This window comes from Lepidothrix coronata, unplaced genomic scaffold, assembly GCF_001604755.1.
Source record: "Lepidothrix coronata isolate B3197 unplaced genomic scaffold, Lepidothrix_coronata-1.0 Scaffold2, whole genome shotgun sequence".
Classification (NCBI taxonomy): domain Eukaryota; kingdom Metazoa; phylum Chordata; class Aves; order Passeriformes; family Pipridae; genus Lepidothrix; species Lepidothrix coronata.
In genome coordinates, this window is record NW_016690182.1 from 344570 (window position 1) to 355376 (window position 10807).

General features: G+C 39.9%; 1 long non-coding RNA gene across 2 annotated transcripts in view; it reads left to right on the top strand.

Annotated features, from left to right (window-relative positions):
- LOC108497319 overlaps positions 1 to 7482 on the top strand; it is a 48495-nt gene extending 41013 nt beyond the window's left edge. Inside the window, exons 2-3 of one of the 2 annotated variants that reach the window (XR_001874757.1) lie at positions 5785 to 5870; positions 7409 to 7482. This is a non-coding gene — a long non-coding RNA (uncharacterized LOC108497319). Of the gene's footprint in view, positions 1 to 5784; positions 5871 to 7405 lie in introns of both variants that reach the window. The other variant, XR_001874756.1, reaches the window with a different exon arrangement.
- The last annotated feature ends 3325 nt before the right edge of the window (positions 7483 to 10807 follow it).

Below are 10807 nucleotides of genomic sequence, written 5' to 3' on the forward strand. Positions count from 1 at the left end.
TAATCTACAGAGCACCTGCCCTGAGGATAAACAAACAGTTCACATTTTTGTGCTTTCAAGTACGGTATGAGCAAAATAGCATGAGCAAAAGATCCTTTTGAACCTTACAGAAAAGGGAAAATGGAAATCTTAAGAACAAACAAAATATTTTATATCTTGTGATGGATTTTGTAACAGAAGCTGCAGCATGCAAATTTAATTGATCAAAATCAACAATGTCATTAACTACGTGGTTGGATCCAAGACCAGAAGGTGTTTTCCCACTTTTTACCAGTTCATTCTTGAGCTTAATTTTGTCTTCCATACCCTGCACCTTGCTGATGGCAGAAGCCCACTGCTCACCTCATGAACCATGCCTGTGTTTAGTTCCTCACAGTCTTTATTTCACCCTGTTACAGATTCCAAATTCCAACCCATGACTTAGCTCCCCACTGGAATTTTTGGTCAGGCCATTCCTGTTGCTTCATTCTCTGATCCTGTGAGCAGTACAAACTGCCTGTACAAATTGCAACTGAAATTTTGCCAATTGATTTATTTTTTTTCTAAGTTGACTGAACAGCTGTTATGATTCTCTCATATCCAGTTTCCCTTAAGCAGGGTGATTTTTCCAAAAAGTTTTCCTAATTGCTATTCTTTAATAACCTTTCCATGTACTCCAGAACTTCCCAGCACCTCCTTTTCTTTATAGCCTGAATAGTCATATTTTTAGACTCTGCTGTTCTAAACCCTTCTGATAGCTAGTTGAATTTTCATAACTAACACACCACACACCCATCACATGCTCCATGCTGATCATCCCACTGACATACATGCAAGTTTTTTCCTCCCTCTTTTGGATTTCTGTTGTTCTAATATGGTGTTGCTGAAGCTCCAGGAGAAGTCTTGCATGATCTCTACTTTGTGCATAATGTACTCTCCAGCCTTTGTGAAAATGTTATTTGGGGTAATCCTTCGAGGAAAAAGTTCCCCTTTCAAGTACAGGACTTTGGTCTTCTAGCACAAACATTGAGCAAATGGGCTTCTCATAACTTTAATTTTACATCAGATGGTATTCTGATTGATACAGAAATTAAAAATGACTGAGGAGGGAGAGCATTTACAGACTGCACAGGGAACCATTAACCAGGAGTATGTTAAGCATGGATAGTGAGCTGTGTGGTGTTCAAAGACAGACCAAGTGAAAGGGAACACAAGCCTCAGGAGTTCACATCAGGCTGAACAGCAACAACTGAGTCCAACAAACAGACACGCTTGGATTTCCTGAGGGCAGACTGTCCTGTTTAGGAGACTGGTTGACAGAGTCCCTTGGGAGGCAGTCCTGAAGGGAAAAGGAGTCCAGGAAGGCTGGACATACTTTAGGAAGGACATCTGCACAGGAGCAGGCTGTCCCCATGTATCAGAAGAGGAGTCAGTGAGGAAGAAGACCAGCCCAGCTGAACAGAGAGATTTGGCTGTAACTCAGGTTAAAAAGGAGAATTTATGACCTTCGGAAGAAGGGGCAAGCAACTCAGTGGTGGACTTGGCAATGCTGGGTTAACTGTTGGACTTGGTGATCTTAGAGGTCCATCTGAAAAGATTCTATGATTCTAAGCTTGCTGGTGTCCTGAGAGTTGTTACTGACTACAGCCAGGCTCCATCTTGATCCCACTGGAAATCCCTAACAAAATTCCTATTTATTTCCATTGCTGAACAATCCTGGGAATAATAGAAATATCTATATGCAAGGAAAATGTGTGTGTGTTTGTGATTCTCCTCTGGGTTCTATTTTCTGTAGAATCAAAGTCCCAGTTCCCATTTCATGATGAATCTAAGTCTTCAGTTCAGCTTCACTTCTGTTAGCACCACAGAGAAATCTCTGACAAGACAGATGTCTGCAGCCACCAGAAGCCTTAAATTGAACACCTAAAAATAGAAAGCTGCAGAATTTATAAATATTTTTGCAAATCAACCTTTTATAACTACCCTCCTTTTGTAGCAGTGGTAGTTAGCATTGAAATCCAAGTATATTTCAGCAAAAGAGAAAGCTGACCAAGCAGCCCAAGAAATTCTGCAGAGTTCTGCAAAATGCAGGAGGCCCAGGGAAGGAAATTACTGCATGCCAAATTTTCCCACTGATTTCTATTGTCTCTACTTATCATATGTAACACTGGGAATTCATTGTGGAGCACTGTATCTTCCCCCAATTCTTACCTAGCTAATAGCCTGATTATGTTTTATGACTTTGTATTCTCATTCAACATAATTTACTCTTCAGTTAGAAAATAAGACTGTCCCCAGAGACACAGCCAGCCCTTTGTTCTCTTTGTTCACAAATTAGTTTGGAGAAGGATCGACCGGTAGTGTAGAAAGCCTGTATTGGATCTGCTAAGATCTCTTCCTATTCAGATTTGCTTTCTGTGGCTGGAGGCTACTCTTGATAGTTATTTGGAATGAAATATTGTTCATCCCCTTAACAAAGAGATAGTTGGTTCCATTCAGTACTTCCATGAACCTCAGACAGTGTTTATATAGCACGTATTCAAAACACGCCAGCTATTTCTTACCATCGTATAGTTTCTCTGACCGTGGGCTGGGCTTCTCTTTTGTCAGAGGGCTTCTGTTTACCTGGCATCTTTTTTGGTTCTTTGGTATCTTTCTCTGTGCAATCACTTCCTAAACTGTCTGAGAAAATATGATTATGAAGAGGAAGAACTGCAGAATTCCCCTGAAATAAGTTCCTTCAGCTTTTCTTCCAAAGACTTGCTCCTCTCTCCCCCTATCTCACACCTGAGGTTGGATACTCCCTTCTCCATTTCCCTGACTCCAGCATGTGGATATTGCTGTGGAGCCCAGGAGCAGGTCACTGTGAATGATTTCCATTTATATCTCATGTCTCAGTAAACTTCCTCCTGAGGACTTCTCTCTTGTGCATCCCCACAACCTGTTTCTTTCTGGTTTCACATTGCTACTGGATTGACCTGTGTCAGATGAGAAAAAGTCAGGAGACTCTTTTAAATAGAAAGTTACTCAGCCTGACATCTTTACTGTTGAGTATACCTCTCAGAGTTGATCTCTACTACCAAGACTTTGCCAGGAAAGTCAAACCAGTAAAGGCTTCTTGAGAAGGATTGAGTTCTTCATATAAAAACTGTCTGTATTGCTAACCAGGCTTCCCTAATTATATAAGCCATCCTGCAGAAGATTTCTTTTGCTGCTGTAAATTGTGCCAGCCCAGGTGACTTCCTTTCTAAGCTATTTTGGCAAAATGCTGCCTATGCAAGCATTGTAGGCTAAACAGATCCCTTATGGTGGATTTTTTTGGACCAGGTGAATTCTTTCTATTGCCCTGCTGTGAATATCTATGAAAATCCAACTTGGGTCAAACCAAAGCCTTTGGTTTAGCTGCAGTAGTGGGAACATGGGAGGAGGAAGGCAAGAGGCCCCTCTATTGAACTTAAATCTTAGGCCCTGCAGCTAAAAAAGCCCCCAACAGATCTCAGTATGCCCAATCCAGCAAAGTAGCTCACACAGATAGATAGATAGATAGATAGATAGATAGATAGATAGATAGATAGATAGATAGATAGATAGATAGATAGATAGATAGATAGATAGATAAACTATCACCAGAGGATGTGAGCATTGACAGTATGTATCCTTCCTCTTCTGTGTGTTGAAGTCATCATGGACAGGACATACTGGGCATTTTCTTATGCTTCTGCAGCCCTTTGAAAATGCTGGGCCAGATGCAAAACTCCTTTAGATTAATGCCAGTGCATCTCTTTACACCAGCTGACAGCCTTGCCCACAGTTCACTAAATGCTATTTATTATTTTATTTTGTTTGCTAGAGTGACAATGGAAATGACATTGATACACAGGTCAATTTAATCCTGCTGACATAGCCTCGAGGAGTTTTTTGTTTATTTTTTATTTTTGCTCTTTCCCAAGAGAATCTCCCTTACAGTTTTATATTTGCTAAGGTTTATTAAATAAGATCAGCATATTAGCAGTCTCATAAGCTTGTTATTTTATGTATCTCTTTATTTCTTTAGCTTTATTAATCGTTATGGTACTTGAAGTTGCTAGCATGAAAAATGCACTGTAAGAATAAATAACCATTATTATCAAAGTGCTTTCATAAAATGATCTGTAGGATTAAATCCTTATTAGAGCAGCATTATTGGTCATGATTATCATTATTATTACATATTAATTAGTAGTACCAAGATAGTGCAGCTTTCAGAGTGATCTTTACCAAAGTCAGTTAAATATGAAGGTTTCAAATTTCAATAGATTTAGTGGTTTAGGACATGGTAGTGGGATTATAGTTAATATTATTTATTCAGTTCAGTACTTGAAAAGAGCTGATGATGTGCTCAATGCTTGCGCAGCAGAATTTGCTGCCTGAAACACATGCTCTAAGAAAGGGAAAGGAAATAGTTGCACTAGAGTAGGGCTTTTTTTTCTGAATTCTGAAATCCAGGAGTTCAGTGTTGTTTATGGCTCTGCCACTTCCTGCAGCTATTTAATTTTGTGCTTTGTCATTTATTTAATATTTCTCTGACTCAGTGTATTGATGTGCATAAAGTATGTTCCATTAATTAATCTGTGTAAAGCATTTTGAATTATAGCTACCGCGTAAGAATGGAGCAATTTTTCCCATACCTGAAGAGAAGCTGTAGTTGACACAGATTGCCATGTTATGTGTGTACTTTTCATAGATGTGGTGCCTGTTTGGTTAATGTAACTGTGAGGTGACATGATGGGCAGATTGTGTACAGCACACTTCTCTCTTTTTCTTTTATCTGAAATGATACTATTACTCCTTCCCTTTGATGCAGTAACCTAGTCAAGCTTCAAGAGACATAGGATAAGAAAAGACTGACAAATAAAATATTATTATGGCAGGTGTCACGAGATGGTACTGTTATATAAAGTCTCCCAAGTTCTTTTTTTTTCCCACCTTATTATGTGAGCAAACGTTCAGTCTTTGGAAGACACACTGTGTTCGTAAATTTTCTTTTGCAAGGTCCTGGATAGAGAAAGTCAAATAAATAATTTGTTTTGTTGCCTCAGCCTCTGGATGGAGTTGTTCTGGAAACAGTTACTCTCCAATAGACAGGCATTAGTACTTGGCTAAATGCCTGAACAAAGCCATTGCCCTGCTGTTGCCATCTCTCTTCCAGGTCTAATTTTGCTTGTTGCCTTCCCTCTTTATGCCATGCCTCATATGTAGCATCCCAGGATTTTCAGAGGAAAGACTCTGTGTGAGATACAGAAATCCAACTTAGGCACAGACTCTGCCTGCAAAGCAGGACCAGGTGAGGAACTTAACAATGACAGTCCCAGAAGACAGCATACTGAAGGGGAGATGGTGAGTGAGGCAGGAGGATATGCCTCAGAGAAGGACAGCCTTTCACTCTGGCCTCTGAGTGCATAGGTGTCCCCTGCTACTCTGAAATTGGTCCTAAATATTGATATGCAAAAAGAGCTGACCCTTTCCTACGAAAACAGAGTGAGGGAGAGACCATTTCTTTTTTCGTCTGTTAATTGGGCCTCTTCTAGGAAATTGGAAGCTAAATGTCCCTCTGCCAAATCTGGCATATAGAGCTAAATTTAGGTCTCTCATGTCTCAGAAGGGGCTCTGCCCATCAGGCTTTTTGAGTGCTGTGGGCTCTCTCAGCCTCTTCCACTGGCACTGCTCCAGTTTTACACAGTGAAACACTGGCAGTTGAAAGAATTGCTTGATGAGATGTCCTAACTTTGTAACCTGCCATGTGAGTGATGTAACCTTGTTTTACAGGATCTTCCTGTCATAACCTTTCTGAATTGAGAAGAGCCAGACACTCTGAAGAGATGAAAGAGATCTGGGTTGAGGTCCCCATCCAGGTGAGGCAGAGTGGGGTTTAAAATGCAGATCACCCAAGTCACAGGCACATCCCCTATCTCCTAGAACGTGGGGTTTAGTACATGTTTTAAAGATATCTACTCAACTGGTCCCTGCTGGTTAGTAAATGGTCTCCTGTGCTGAGTAACCTGGTCTAGATTCTTGCCATTAGTGTGCCACGGGGGGCTTAACATATTATGGACATAATGGCTCTTCCTTTAAAAGCACCAAACCCTTCTTGCACTCAGTGTCATTTTGGGGTATGCAAGGAATGCACGAGCAGGCTGCTGAGAGCAGCAGCTAGTCATTTGAGCAGTCTGAACTTTTTGCTTGGCTGCTCTATTTAAAATGGGTACCAGTGGAGCAATAGATTGGCATCTGATGTTAGTTAGAAAAAAAACCCTACACACTTAAGTGAAACAGTAGCAAAGTGATTTTTTTCTGTAAATCTCTGGAATTAATAACTACAGCTATTTGAGAAGAGAAACAGTATCATTCATACTGAAAAATATTCTATTCCCTCCCACAGGGGAAGCCTGTGTAGGTGTGGAGCTGTAGTCTGGGAAATTAAAAAATGCAAATTAAAAAATGCAAATGTAAGAGAGAGGCATTGCTTGCTGCAGCGCTCTAAGGGTTTTCTTGAATAGCAGCAAATTAAAGAAATGCTATGTAATCAAAGTTTATATCAAGCCTATGAAAGAAAAGCAGCATTATTTCTAAATATAGTGATAGGACTCTCTGCTCCTGATCCTTTACATTGTGTACATATTACCAGTAAATTACAAAGATACTGTATTATGTGTTTCAACAAGTCCTTGAAGAAAATGCACATTACCCTTTTATGTGCCACTTTATTCTGTTGTATTAAAACATGATGATTAGGAAGGAAAAGGTAGTTGGGCTACTTGTTTTTTCAGCTGGGTTCATTCAGGTTTTTTCACTCCATTTCCCTTTGCTGTCAGTACCAACAAGGGCTTCCCAACCGCAGCTCTTCGCTGCCGATGGTAATACAGGTCAATCACATAAGTGGCATTGATTGTGTGGAAGTTTAGATAGTAGATCTGTTCTGCCTTCTACATCCTCTCTCAATTTATCCCTGCATAACCCTGTCCTCCTGCTTTTCTCAGTTCGACATCAACTTCATTTGTGGTCTGTTTGCAACATTTCCCACAAAAGGCCAACACAGCCCATCTAGGGAAAATAAATGTACGTGCAAATACTATTTGTTCACTGTTTCAAGGTAAGCACAGTGCAGTGAGGAGGAATCCAAGCCACATGGCTACTTAGGAACTTCCCAGCATAAGGGTAGATAAGGGCAATATCCAAATGGATTAACAGCACCGAGAGTGGGCAACGTGGCTGAGGAAGAGAGAATCAGGCAAATGGTGCATCCTAGCAACACCCAGGTAACCTGTGGTCTCCAAGGCAATATGTAACTGGTTTTGAGAGGGATGAGATCGTTGCCAACTAAAATGAAAAATAAGCTGTGATGGAAACTCATATTTATTTGACTGGTAATTACAATCACTTCCACCAGCAGAACTCGGGCACGACTAAGAACAGAGGCGCAGCCATGAACCACAAAGCTGGGAGTCTCACCAAAGGTAAGGAAATTAGGTTTTGATTCTTCTGTTTTAAAGAACTTGTATTCCTTTGTGATGTGATGATTTCACAAGTTTCGCTATTTTTTTGTGGTTCTTGGTCATTCCTCTTTGGCAGAAAACTCACTGGGACCAGAGGTTTGTCCATGACTATCTCTGGGCCCCTGCAGAGACTGGGTGGGAAGTAAAATAGAAATGGAAGTTTCGTGGAGTCTTCTTTCCTCAAATGTTGCAGGGGCAACTTGCAACCACAGCGAGGTGCAGAGCCTAGAAGTTGTGGAAAGTAGAGCAGATTTGTATAAAAGCAAAACAGGCCTTACACAAATGCTTGTGTCCAGAGAATTCAGATTCTTTTGGCTGAAAATATGCCTGCAGCCTGAGCTGCACACAGAATGCAGCTCTGTGGATTTGGCAGATTGAGGAAATGAAGACTTCAGCAGAATCTCTAGGTACTTGAAAAAACTAGGCCAAGCACACCCAGGTAGATAGCCACTGAATAAAATATTTTTTAGATCCTGATTTTAATTAAAATAAGGCATAACTACCCCATTGTGACACTGCTACAGTTTACAAGTCTTTCTTCATTTATTTAATCAATCAAAGTAGATAAATCAGCAAATAGTGCTTGCAAAGTCTCCTAGATTAAGAGATGAAACTCAGATAACCTCCACCAAATATGTTAATAAAACCAGAATTAGCAAAATCCTCCAAATAACTCTATGGATGAAAAATACTAAAGGGATTTGAAAACAGCTCTTAACAACAGTTGTAAATAGCATATTTTTTAAATTAATACTGTAATATAGGAAATGCTACCTACTGTTCTTTCTCGTTAGGTGTGGATATTTGAATAAAATTAGGCCTGGGTTGAGATATCCTGCAGTAGAAAAAAATGTGGCATTTTCAGCAGCTGTTATCACCATGGTGTGGTGAGGTGAGCAAAGATTCCTCCGGGGCATCTTCTTGAGCTACTTCATATATTTCAATGACTTTTCCTTTCTCTTGGGCTGTCAGAGGGAAGAAAAACAGAACTGCATTGGGGGTGCAAAACACTCACTGGTAGGACTATGAAAGTCACTTATGATGTGACCTTCACTACCTCAGTGGTGAAAAGATGAACTTCTCCAATCCCAAATGATTACTTCAACGGAGTCACCATCACTGTTTCTTTACTCACATATTGTATCTTAACAGGCTTTTGTAACTAGTCTAGCTCTGATTCCAAAGTGACAGTTTATTAGAAAAGAACTTAAGTGTTTCCATGATTAGCATTCTAAATACTTCATGGTACGACATATGAAAGGTAGGTCTACCTCTCCTTTGACATTTTAATCCTAAATTGAGGTGGCCACTTAGATTTTACAGTCATCAGTGTGTCTCTGTGGTGTGCATTTAGCAGCTTTGAAACTCTTCCAAATTGTCTGGCTTTAGCTGCTGAGAAGAATCCATTACTCTCAAATTCAAATACCATCATAAAATCTGCTGTAACACCAGGGGTCCTCAAAAGGTCTTTGTCCAATTCACCTAACATTATCAAAGTGCTTGTAACTGGACATTTATGTTACATTCCTAACTTAGTCTATTTTTAATGTAATGGGCTTTGGGAAAAGATGGTGAATTTCTCAAGGTCTTAAAAGAAACTAATATATCTTTTCTATTGGGTCTTCTGTTATTTACTCTCATCTCTTGCTCCTGACAGCTAGAGTCAAATTCTGCTAACAGTAGTTACTGGTTTTATGGGTGTATTAGGTGTTCTGCAGCCTCTAAAACAGCCAAAGAAGTTACCGAAGTCATTACCATTTCTATGGCAAAACAAGTCGAGGTGTCAGGCTTGTCATTTTCAAACAAACTAAATCATACCTTCCTGCCCTGACATCACTGGAATTACCCATCTGTTTCCTGTATTTTAGTGCCTTGTTGATTTGAGGAGTGCCTCACTCACGTTTCTAACTAAAAGTGATGTGCTGAAGCACATCAGCAGGCATTGAAGCAAGCTTGCAGCACCTATTCAGTGAAAGGATTGAAGGACTTTTGCCTCTAAAGCTATTAATCTTGTAACTTCCAAGCAGAGAAATCAATGACGTTTTGGAAAGTCAAATTGTTCATAAAGGAACTGTGGGTGGTGTCAGTGAAGAAAAAAAACATAGTTACTGGAAAATACAGACAAATGTTTGTATTTATTTGATATTGGGTGGTGTGTATGAGAAATGTAGCAAATACCTGTAGCAAGAAACAAACAAGGAAATTTTTGTAAAAGCCTTGTTGACGGAGGAAAGGGGAAAACAGATCTAAAACCTGAAGAAGCCAGGCTGTAAGAAGTAATAATCAAATGCACATAGTAACTAGAGCTGGAGTACAGTGCGTAACCTTTTCCTTCAAATGTGGATTGAAATCTTTCCAAATATCAATTAATCCCTAATCTACCATGCATTTCCTAGTTGCTTCCTGTGCATTATTAATGGACTGGTCACCCTGAGATGAAGGTAGGAAGTAAAAGCAATTAAATTCCTCTCCCACCCCTGCAGATACAATTGACCTAGAGGATTCAGCTACAAGTGAAAATGAAAAAGCTCCAAAAAAGAATAAACATGCCCTTCTTGCCTGAGCCAAATTGTGTAGTTTAAAAAGCCACATGCAAAAGCAACAGCAAGCTCTCTTTATATAAAACATCAAATTCTAAGATTCAGGGCTAATCAAGGAAAAAAGCAAGTGCCCAGTCTCTGCTGATTTTTGCTGGTGTTGTTTGTAACTGAATGAATACTTTGAGCCAGAACTCCAGACACTGATTCTTTTTTCAGTGTAGAAAAGAAAACCCCATCTGTCTCCTGAGAGGTATTGATCCCATTTGAATTTGAAGAAACAATTTTAACTTCATGTTTTTGTGGAGGGTGATGGCCACAGAATTCAGGAAGGCTTCTGACTGTATAATATGGTTAACTCTGGCCTGAGAGGGATACAGTCATCCTAGCCTGCAATTATCATACAGATCAGTCAGCAAGGATAACAAGGAGAGCTCTGTGGCTGTTGTTTGCACTGTAACGTTAAAGACTCGTGTTTGTTTCCACAGTGTTGTAACGCCGAGGTGAAAGTCTATCCCTTTTGCCCTGTTTTCAGCATCATTGGAGATAAATACCAGGCTAAAATAGGCATATTCCCAAATCACCCCGATTGTCCATCTGTTTAGAAAAAGTCTCCTACCTTAACAAAGATTATGTTACCAAACTCAGGGTGTATAAAGAACTAGCTGGAAGAGAAGAAGGAGGAAAATACTGACAGTGCCTACACAGGGAAGAAAGAGGAAGGAGTGTCATATGGTTTTGTTCATGCAGAGGGTCCTT